Raw genomic sequence first — 11,612 nt, 5'->3', positions numbered from 1 at the left:
CGCCCTTCAGAGTCCCCCTCCCACTTACTACACTTACTACACTCTGTGTCCCGGGGGAGGAGGCAGTGATGGGTTAACCTGCCTGCCCAGCTACTGCTGTTCTCCAAGTTGAGCCAGCCCAGAGAGCAACACCAGCCACAGCCTGGCAGGCAAGTTAACCCTTCCCTGCTTGCTTCCCAGGACAGACACCAAGAGTAGCCACAAGTAACACTGGCTACATCTTAGTGTAACACGACCTGGGCAACACAGATCAGAGAGAATCCTTCCCTGTAGTAGCATAACTTTAAGCCACATAACTCTAAGCCACCTTGCTTACAACTAGTTTCAAGTATTAATGTGAGGACAATCCAGGAGTTAAGAGCTCCAAGATCCACCCAAAATCATTGTGCAACAAGGCCTTCAGAAGTACTTTTGGACTGAAGTGTTAAAAATGAACCAAGGGAGACCAAAATTGGAGGATGTCGTGCATGTGGATTTCTCTCGAGCCTTGCTGTGGCTTTTTGGGACAGACGTTCTGGTTACTGAGTGACTTTGGGGCAGTCCCCCAGGGGCCTCGCCTGCCACGTCTTTGACGCTTGGTTTGTTCGAATTGGAAGGACAATGTTTGTTCCCACCCCCCCAGTGCCTTCCCTTGGTCACTCCCTCTGCTCCTTCTTTGTGGGGCTCTGCCTCCCCTACACGTTGCCTACTGCCAACTGTGATGTTGCCACTCGTGTCATCAAGGGTGATGTCCTGGGTTTTCTCAGCACTCGAGCTCGCAGGGTCTGATGGCCGCAGTTGAGTGGTCCTGTTCCTTCCCTGAGCATCTCCTGTGGCCCTCTTTCTCTGCCTATGCGGCGTCCCTCCTAGGCACTGTCCTATTCCCTGGTGCGTCACCTCTTCCCTGGGCTTGGTCTTGGTTGTTTGTCAGCTCCATCCCACTTGCGGTGTCGCTGGGCCCCACAGAGCTCCAGTCTTCATCAGCACCAGGTGCTGCCCACACTGACTCCGGGGGTGGCTCCTCCGGCTCTCACTGGCCGTGGATTCTTGGGGCAACCCTCTCCTGGGGTACCCACCAGGTCCCCTCCCTGGAACCGCCTGTGTGCTCCAGCCCCTCTGGACTGGCTGGGGACTCCACTTCCAGTCCCCCCTGCTGGTCTTCCACCAGGCCTTTTATCCCAGCCCTGGATGTCTGGCCAGCCAATCAGCCCCAGCATACACGTATAAAATGAGCCCAAGCTGATGCAGGAGCTGTTCCTGGCTCCTTCCGGCTTGTCCGCTTTTTTTCTCTTTGATCTTCATCCACAGCAGCTACGCCCACCGTGGTTTCACTTTTGCCATGCTCCAGTCCCGGTGTCCATCGAGTAACTCTTTTTCACAGAGCAGCATCAGGAACTAGAGATCAGAGTATATTAGCCTGGCACATTCAAGAGGTAAACAGTGCTTGCTATTGAATTATAGAATGCCAGAATATAAAATGCGGTAAAGGATTTCACAGATTAGAACTCTGCTTTACATGAAAGTTTCACTGCAGAACACAGGAGACTATGCTCAAGAAACAGTAAGTAGAAAATAATAAAATGAAATTCTTTTGAATATAGCTCGAGAAGTTTCAAGGCACCAAAGGCAAGAATGACAGATCGAGGATTCAAAGGAAGCTGGCAGCTGTCAGAAACAGTAAAGGTTTTTATTTTGCTTTTGTTGTCCATCCTTGTTCACTTTCTAAGAATATATTCAAAATACAACTGGAAATTAAAAGTGCACGGAAGAAAACAGAAAGCAAGAAATAGTTCTGAAATGAAAAATATAGAAATTAGAAAATAGAAAGTAGAAAAATACCATGATCCAGTAAAGCAGTACCATGACACTATAATTACTACATTAAAAATGAAGAATAATCAGTTGCTTTATAACTCTATTCAGAATAATCAAACTTGTTTTGCCTAAAAATGAGAACACACAAATTTCTTGGGTTTGTGAGCTCCTTTCAACATTATTGGCTTCCAATTTAACTTAGAAGAGATAGTTAAGGAAACATAACACTGAGTTGTCAGAAGTGGAGAGAAAAATGACATATGGGACAGGAGGAAGAAGGAAGGGAGGAAGAAAAGAAAAAAAAAAAAGCAAATAGATCCTTGGAATAAAAAAAGCCACAAGTGGAACTGAAATGATGTCAACTGGAAAATTAAATGCACCCTGTTGGAAATGCAGCTAGCGCCTTCATGGTTAAGGATATACCAGGATCTTCCTTTCAGTGGGATTGCTCTTGTTGTCTTAAACACTTACAACCAAATTTAAGGAGACTTTCACTGAAGGTAAGTGTGAAAGCTTTAAAAGAGTTATTACAACTGGCCTAGCTCCACAAACCTACTACGCTCTTAAAATACAGGCAGTGTTTCTTGTTTGGACTGTGACATTCCCTCAGCGCTTGCATGGCACTCGACTTCTGGGAATGCTTGTAAGCAATTTTGTTTGACTGCCTAAGTTGCGAGAGGGACCCGATTCATGTAACATACCCTGAGTATGTCTAACTCACACTGACATTGAGTTCAACTCAAAAACAGCAATAGTGCTGCCCATCTTTTCCATAAGTTCATTGGTTAAAATTGCCTAGCCACCAGGTTCTAACTGAAGGTAGGCCATTGTGAAGCCAGAAGTGCAGGAGTCGTGGGACCAGAAAGAGGAAGACGGACTTGGTAGCCCAGTGGTTAGGGGGTTTTCCTATGGGGAGTGGGTTCATGTTCCTAGGGGATTTAACTTGAAATTCCATTAACGAAAAGCCCCCAGAATTAAATCATCTGGAAAAACAACCATAAAGTCAAACTAGGACCATGGACAGATGTTAAATCTGTAGCACTAAATCCCGAGTGTTCCAGCTGTTCACGGCACTACAAAGTTGGTGAAAGTGGACAAAGTCCAACTCCTCAAACAAGAACTGCTTGGTTTTGTAGTGCTACATTTGACACCTGTATAGTTACTCTTAGTGCTACACAGGCATCTCAGACCCCAGCAACCCACAGTGTCCTGCTCTCTCTCTACCTCCCACTCTAAGAAGGAGGGAGGCAGAGTGGCTGAGTCCCTGGCAGCCCACCCAAGGGCAAGCTGTTAGGGAGCTCTGCTGAGACTCTGCTACGACCAAGAGCGCTGGTTCAAGAGGTGTTGGGGCTCTGGCAATGGCAGAAGCACCATCAGGTGTGTGTGTAGGGGGTGGGGGCAAGGGAAACAGTTCTCCTCACCCTGCCACTCCTGAAGGCTGTTGTCAGTCTTTGGCAGCAGCTGCCAAGTGATCATTCATAGCCTGCCCTCATCCCAGCAGGGGAGAGGTCAGATTACAAGAAACTGAACTCCCCTGAGGGCCAAAGGGACCCAAGGAGTAGCCCCCTATCACTCTCTGGCTGGAGAGCTTGACTTGGAGATGACTGTAGCTCTCCAGCCAGGGGGCTGGAATACCTATACGCTCCCAGAGCACCATATTTTTGTAGTGCTACAAAGTGCTGAGTGACTTTATAGCACTACATGTGACTACTCATCGATATCCTAGTTCTGCAAACACTATAAACCTAGGAAAAAATAAGGTACCAATATGATAGGTATCTCAGAAATATTTAAGTCAAACACAGGAAAAGTATTTATGAGCACATGTGGCATCCACGTCATCAAAATGATCATGCCAGTGGGTACTGCAGTGATGATCTGTGCACTCTACACCCCAGAACAGATGTCATCGAGTCACTGTAGTATAGTATCAGGTGTGCTGATAAGGCAGATAGATTACATCCAAGTCAGGGCACCAGGTATGCAAAAATGTCATGCTACACTTAACTATAGCACACCTTAGCACAATGCTTTCATGGTATAGACCAGAGGTTTCTGATACTGGGCCACAAAGGCTTTGTTGGCAGTTCGCAGGAGGTTTTGGCTGCTGCACCGGAAGTCCGGAAGTGATCGGCATACTGTGGACTGGCAACCAACCCTTTTTTATACTCAGTAGGCTGGTCCGCCAGTCCATAGTCTAAAAAGGTTGGGAACAACTGGTATAGACTTTGAGCTACAAGAGGTATTCCCATCCTTTTTATTTACAGAGAATAAGGAATCAGTATCCCTGAACCAGTAACATGTAGTCATTATTTTATGTTTTAAAGCCCCAACATCTAAATTCCTCAGAGTAAAGATAAGACCTGGTCCGTCTTCTGAAGTTTATCATCACTTTTCATCCAATTGTTGATTGGAAAGATAGCATAATAAAACAACAGGGTAGAAGGAGGATGGACATCAAGTCTACACAGTTACTCAAAAAAATGTGACTGATCGGTCTAGTATTAGGTATAAAAAAATCTTACTCAGAAAAGATGCATGTTTAAATGTTAACTTAAAAGAAAATGTCAAAATACATGTTTTATGTCTGATAACATAAGAAGTTAAGAAAGCTGTCATAATTCTAAAGGAAGGAACAGTTAATGCTCTGGGAAATGTTAAATAAGATCTTTTTGGAAGCCAGCTGAAGAGAACAGGGGGATACAAACAAGATTATGAAAGAGAAATGCTGAAGAACAGAGTGTGCTGACTAAGCAACATTTGGGAAGATGTATTTCATATTCCTATAGCAATTCTGAGTTAATTGCCTTCATGAAAGTTTTTCTCTTTTTTTTTTCTTCTTTCTTTTTGGTTCTGGACTCTAAATAGTCAATGCACAACCCCTGGGGAATTGAGGTACTCAACTAGATGGAAGACACAAAGAGAGACGCATATACGGGACCTTGCAGCGATTTGACTGTAGTCTGGACTCTAAGGCTGGTTCCATTTGGCTGCTTTCTTTTTCTGTTACTGTGTTTCTTTTATTATATTTCCAAGATTTTCTTCCTTGTGTTATTTCTTTCTAACTCTTTGCATGAAAATGCATTTATTCCAGGAAATGTTCTGTTGAAGCTAAAACAAACAAACAAACCCACAACATCTTCTGGGAATAAATGTAATGACATTTCATTAACACGTAGCATAGTAGACAAAGAGAATTTGCCTGCACATAATCATTGAGCCTTTGGTTTTTTGTAAAAGTGTGAGTCAAATTCATCCCTTAGGTAACACCTCTGAATGTGCAGTTTTTTCTCTTTTAAATTATAAGGATAACATTTTTCTTATTTACAGCTATGCTGTTTATGTCCTGCAGATACTTAAAAGAACAAAAATCAAGGTTTATCTTTTCTTTTTTGGAGGGGGATGTTGGAACGGCCTAATAAGATCTTCACCTGATGATGTTAACTGTAATTTAAACACAAAAATGTGAAGGAGGAAGGAAACAAGGGAATTTTCTGTTCAGATATTTACTTGTGGCAGCCAGTTTCTGTAGCTATGCTTCATAGAGCACTTATCTTTCTGGTATCTGATCCTTTCAAATATAGGAGGATATTTGTTCAACCCTTGTCAAGTTCAAACTGCTGCCTTAAGGGAGGCCTGTGATAAAGTCTGACATTGACTTTTTCACTTAAAAGGACAATTTAAACCAACTGATCCCATGAAATTGAATATAACTTATCACCTATCCTGCAATACTTACCCAGCAAGTCCAAACTGAATTTTCTATGTAATTATATCAATCAATATGTTTCCATGTAAACACTTACAAATTACTTCAAGCTTCACATATTCACTGATGTTCAGTTGGTGTCCAGAAGTTTAAGAAATGTAAGAAAAAAAAAAATCAGTGATCAAGTAGAGAAGTTTTCCATAATATCTCTTTTTGTATACTTTACAGCAAGTATTCTTCAAATGAAGGGTTGCTTTCTGGCTCAGCCAGTGAGGCTGTCAGTATTTTCATTCATGGAGATAAAAAGGACTCACCCACAGAGCTGAGTCCTGTATGTGCCACATGGAGCAGGATGTGTCCATACCTAGCATACTGCCAGAGCAATGCCCCCGCAGCCTGCCCCTCCCAGCTCCATCACCACCACTCGGACTCCTTCCCACTGCTGGATCAAAGAACTTGGGACAATGGTACTTGTTTAACTTAAAAGCTTTACATGGCACCTAGATGTTCTTGTTAAGGGCTCCGTGTTTTTTCATACCACAAGGATCGTTTCAGGTAAAAACAAAAGAAAAAAAAACTGCATGAGACAGGAAATTGGAGTCTTTTCCCCCTACATAGCATTCAAAGCTGAAATAGAGAGGAACTGATTAATTAGCTCTTGGCCTAGCTAACCCATCTTTGTAGCTTCACAGCCAGTCTGTAGACCCAAGTCCCTGATCATAGAATCCCTTCGCTCTGGTTTAAGAGAAATCATGCAAAAGGAGTAGAGCTGCTTCTAAATAATACTGGTGCACCAGGCCTGGCATCCCTGCAAAACAGTAAGATACTACATCAGACAAGCAGGAAAAGCTGAAGTTATATAGAGCATTAAAGTGAGGATATAAGTCAAGATACATATAAATGGATTATCAATACATTTTTAAACATATAATTTGCTACCAGGCTGTGCCAAAAATTGATTTTTTTTCAGATCAATACACACACACACAGATATATACACATACACACAGACACACACTCATATATAACTACTGATTTAACCACTGACCTCTCTCTCTCTCTCTCTCTATATATAGACACACACACACACATACATATATCCCCAACCCCAGCAGACTGATTTAACCCACTGACCTCTAGAATATATATATATATATATATATATATATATAGAGAGAGAGAGAGAGAGAGAGAGAGAGAGAGAGAGAGAGAGAGAGATCAGTCTGCTGGGGGTGGGCGTCTTAGTTCAAATTGCTACTCTGAATCAGGCTGACAGACTACTTGCATCCAGACCGCTCAAATGCCACGAGAGTGTCCCAACCACTGGGATACCTAACATAAAGGAGAGCAACATCCCCAGCAGCTCTTTTTCCATTTTGGATGCCTAAATCCCAGCCAGAATTTGTTTTTTCTTCAGCTGAAGTCATTCCCCAAGTTCAATTTAAGATCATAAGCAGTTTCAAGTCTACTAAAACTAGATTTTTTTTTTCCTATTCATTGATATTTTTGCCCAGCCCTAGTTAGGATCCTTTTAAAGGCTTAAAACTCTGATCCAAATGCAGTATTCCCTCACTGGGAAAAAACTAGATTTTTAAAGAATTTTGCTTCCAAGGCTAAAGATTACAGAATTGGATCCAGCAATCATAGATACATTGTAACTGGAGAACACTGCATGTTTGCTAGCACTGTGGTTCAGAGGTTCAGTTTAATTGTGGAGACCTATCTTGTGAAGACATTTGAAAGCAATCTCATATCCCTTAAAATACAGTCATCGTTGGAACATGTGCAGGTAAAGGTGTGTTAGGATCTGATGCACGATCCACGCAATCACATGACCTGTCATGCCACACATGCATAGCAGGAGGTGTGATAGTGGGATCACGCATTAGATCCATCGTTCCTTATTGCCAGTGCAGGGGGAGCCTGATCCCAGGCTTCCCCCACACTGGCAAGAAGCAAGCTCCTAGGAGCCCCGCCAGTTAAGGGGCTCACAGCCACGGGGTGCCTTACGTACCTCTGGGGCTGGGGAATCGTGGCTGCCATGATCCTTCAGCCCTGCAGGGAACATGTTTCATGTACCCCTGAGACAGCCACACTCCCTGGCTGCCCAGACTCATGCCACAGCTGCAGGATGCCACGTCCCCACATTGCCAGGACCCTGAGTGGCAGCTGCTGGAGCTAAGAGTTCTCTCAGCTGACAGGGCTTCCAGCCACAGAGGAGACCCTGCTACATGTGCAAATTAAAGCTTGATAGCAACCAGCTATAAAATTAGTCCACACTTTCAACGTCTAACTGTATAGCTGGTTGGTGCTTTTTATGGTGTGATAGGTACTTTACCCATGTAGCTGCTCTCCAGGTAATTAGACAATTACCCAGTCAGTTGTGAGATGCCTGTAACATGTATCCCATTTTAAGTGGTTTTTTTGGCTGTCAGAGTCTGCCAGTGTTATCAAAGACCTTTCTTTCAAATAGCGTTCAGAGAGACCTTTCTTACCACCCACTGTCATGGCTCCGTAAATGTAACAGGTTTAATCAACAACCAACCCAGAACAATATGAAAAAAAACCCCTCAAATATAAATAGGCCCAGGCCTGGCTGCAATCTAGACCAAATCCTTTACAACCAGGTACAGTGGCTATATCTTCTCAGGTCATGACTAACTGTGGTCTGGAGCCTCATCTCATTATTCCGAATCATATCTGTCTGACAAGTTGAACCAAGTTTCCTGTTCTTTTTTGGTCTGTTTCTTCAGTTTTATACTTTAACATTAGGACCATAATCCTCTAGCAGTGAGTGGTTTGCGACATGACAAAGGACTTATGAGATAATAGGTCTGTGGATTTAATTATAAATAGCTGAAAGCTTGCATGAGAATGAAGCAGTGCTTTCCTTGGGTGCTGAAGGTCCTTGGTTCTTCATTTCCCCTCATCTGGGAACAATCTCTTCTCATGTTTCTTGTTTAAGCAGCGCTATTTTGTTCTAATAACTAAAAGGGAAATCTATTATCTGCACAACAACTCCTTGAGATTCTGTGCAATGCCTATTCATTCATCACAAGTACTTTATATCATCTTGGAATCAGAACTTGAATGCATTTTAGAAGCTATAGTCTCTACGAGCTAAAATATAATTAATGGATTTGAACAGGGTCTGAAAGACCTAACAATAGAACATTTGCAGAGTGACATCCATTGTACAATATTTCTGAGAATGAGTACAGCAAACACTAACAACAATTGAAGTTGTATCCAAATTTTTTTTTTATCATAACCTTAAAAAATAGGTTATGAATATTGTTTTAATGAAAAGATATGGCCGGTGTTCATACCAGAGCAGCACTGACTCCCCAGTGAATATAACTGAATCGGAGGCCTTTGCCTTGATAGTGAAAGCACTCCATTGGACTGGACATATCCAAAAGAGAAACAATCACAGAGAAATAGCTATTTTTAACCACCGGTAGGGAAAAATGGAAAATAGCAAATGAAAGAAATGCAAATACAGTGAAAGGAATTTTCACAGGAGCAGGTCCATAAGTCACCCTAAATAAGGTAAGAATGGCCACAGTGCTCAATATACTCAAAACTAGAAGTAAAAAAAAAAAAAATCATTTTGACAATGATTCCCCAGAAAAATGGTTTTCCCAGACACAGACACTAGTAAGCAATTTGTTCCTAGTTCTAGGAGGAACAGAGAGGTGTGATTATTTCTTTTTAAATACATGAAGGGATGCACAGTTACCATGGTTAAAGATCTTAGATATAAACTAGAAAGAACAATATTGTCTAAGTAGAAAGATTAGGTAAATTTCCTAGGAAGGAATTTCTTTAACCATTAACTCAAGATAAGCAGCAATGAGTTGATTTAATAAAAAAAAAAAAAAAAATTAAAAACCCCAAAAAACAAGATTTAAAAGTTAATAATATGTTTGTCAGGGTGTTTTTTTTGGGGGGGCGGTTTTTTCTTTTTTTTTTCTTTTGAGAACATCAACTGTTCTCCTTTAAATGCATACTAGACTCATTCCTTCTGATACAATTCAATTCTTGACTACTCCCAAGGTCTTTAGGCATAAGAAACATGCTTCAGGCTACGACAAATAATGAGCTTTTGCTCCAATACCCAGTGCTTAGACATCACGGTGAGTGGCACCTTAGAATACTCCATTATAAATGAGCAGCTTCTCATTTCAAGTCTCATAGCTGGATGATTTGTGAGCTGGATTAGATAATACCACATCCCTGCCACCTCTCTGAAAGGATTCCTCGTCTCTGTTTTTTTTCCTCACCTTCACAAGTAGTAGCTATAGTGTGACAAGTCTTTGTGTAGCTTCCACTGAACTACTCCAATGAAGCAATTCCCCTGCCACAAATGATAAGTTGGGAAAAATGCTGAAGAGCCAATGCAGAAAATGAGTGTGCAGATACATTGGCTGTATTCTTATTGGCCAAGCCAAGTTAGAGATAATGCACTCCACTCAGTGCTATGTTTAATGTTTTCAGCATGATAACCCTGAAAAGCTCAAACCCAATCAATTCCAAAATTCCAGGGGATGCTCCACATATAAATGAGTACAAGCTTCTTGGTTTTGATGCAAATCAGAACACCAGAAAAGACTGATTCTTAGGAAAATCAGGGTCCCCGGAAACTGCCTGGTGCTGCCAACAATGGCATCTCTTTACTAACCAAGCATATCAGAGGCACCAACTCAAGTCACTGTGTGCAGATGGTTTATATTGAAGGGGAGGGAAGCAGGGGCCTAAGGAGAGAAAGGACAAGAGAGCACGGACCAGAGAAATGGCACAGCAATGATGACAGAAGCAAGGGCACAAAAATGAGGGAGGAAGTACAAAGTAGAGGGAAAGAAATGGTTCTTTCCAAGGGGATCTGAGCAGGGACCTTCTAAAGGAGCACAGAGGTAGTGACTGGTGATCAGAGAAGCACGGACCCAGAATGGAAATGGTGAGAGGGAAACCGGGTGCTCAGCAGAAGACAGAGAGGGAGTCATCAGGGACTTTAAACTGAAAAAGATAGAGGCACAAAGAAAATCTGAGAGGAGGCGAATGGAACAAACCCAAAATGGGAGAGAAGAGAAAAAAAGAAAGATTCAAAGCATTGGTGGGCCATAGAAATGCAAAGGGGAAAACAAAGATGCAGGGGCTTGCCCAGTACCCAAAGGTACAGAGACCCAAGCCAGGGAAACACCACACAGAAGCCCAGGCATCTAGAAGAAGGGCAGAATAAGCCATGAGGAGGTTCACCAGTATTGGGATGGAGGAAAATGTGGAAAATGGTACAAAGGGAGGGGGACACAAAGCCTTGGGCATGTGACAAAGGCAGGCATAAGTGATCTACAGAGCTCATAGCACAAGGAAGGGGGCTTAACTAGGTTTGCAGTTAAGTCCCTGAAATAGATGGACAAAGGGTGGTGCACTGTTTTTTTGGTTTTTTTGTTTTGTTTGGGGGTTGGGGAAAGCAAGAGGCGGGAATGCAAAGAGCCACCTTGGACACAATGTGCTTGAAGGGCAGAATCTACAAATTGTCTCATGGTCACAGCATCAGTAAAAACATGGCTGTCTTACATTTGCACGCCCCTTTATAGATTTGTAGGTTCATACATTGTAAGGAGATGGAAGGGACCTTGCAAGATCATGGGGTCCAGCACCCCTGCATTAGGCAGAAAAGACAACTGGGGTCAGGTGACCCTAGCAAGGTGACTGTCTAGTTTCCTCTTGAAGATTTCCAGGGTAGGTGATTGCACAACCTCTGCAGGGAGCTTATTTGACAATCTGGACACCCAAGTTGTGAAGAAGTTTTTCCTAGTGTTAAGCCTGAAGCAGACTTCCACGAGTTTGTGACCATTACTCCTGGTCTTCCCCAGGGGTGCCCTGGTGAACAGTTGTTCACTGAGCCCTTCATGTACACCCCTGATGTAGTGGCAAACTGCTACTAAGTCTGCTCTCTGCCTTCTCTTGTTTAGGCTGAAGAGTCCCAGGTCCCTCAGTCTTTCCTTGTATGGCTTGCTTTGCAAGTCTCTGATCATACAGGTGGCCCTTCTCTGGACTCTCTCAAGCTTTTCCATGTCCTTCTTGAAGTGTGGCACCCAGAATG

At 42.7% G+C, this 11,612-nt stretch overlaps 1 protein-coding gene across 2 annotated transcripts in view; it reads right to left on the bottom strand.

The window, feature by feature from the left end:
* The window catches only part of CTNNA2 (catenin alpha 2), a 1,036,033-nt gene that overhangs the window by 868,841 nt on the left and 155,580 nt on the right, over positions 1-11,612 (bottom strand). The window lies entirely within an intron of this gene.

Source organism: Gavialis gangeticus, unplaced genomic scaffold, assembly GCF_001723915.1.
Source record: "Gavialis gangeticus isolate Ggan-Ray unplaced genomic scaffold, GavGan_comp1, whole genome shotgun sequence".
Taxonomy (NCBI): domain Eukaryota; kingdom Metazoa; phylum Chordata; order Crocodylia; family Gavialidae; genus Gavialis; species Gavialis gangeticus.
This window is presented reverse-complemented; position numbering and strand designations above follow the sequence as displayed.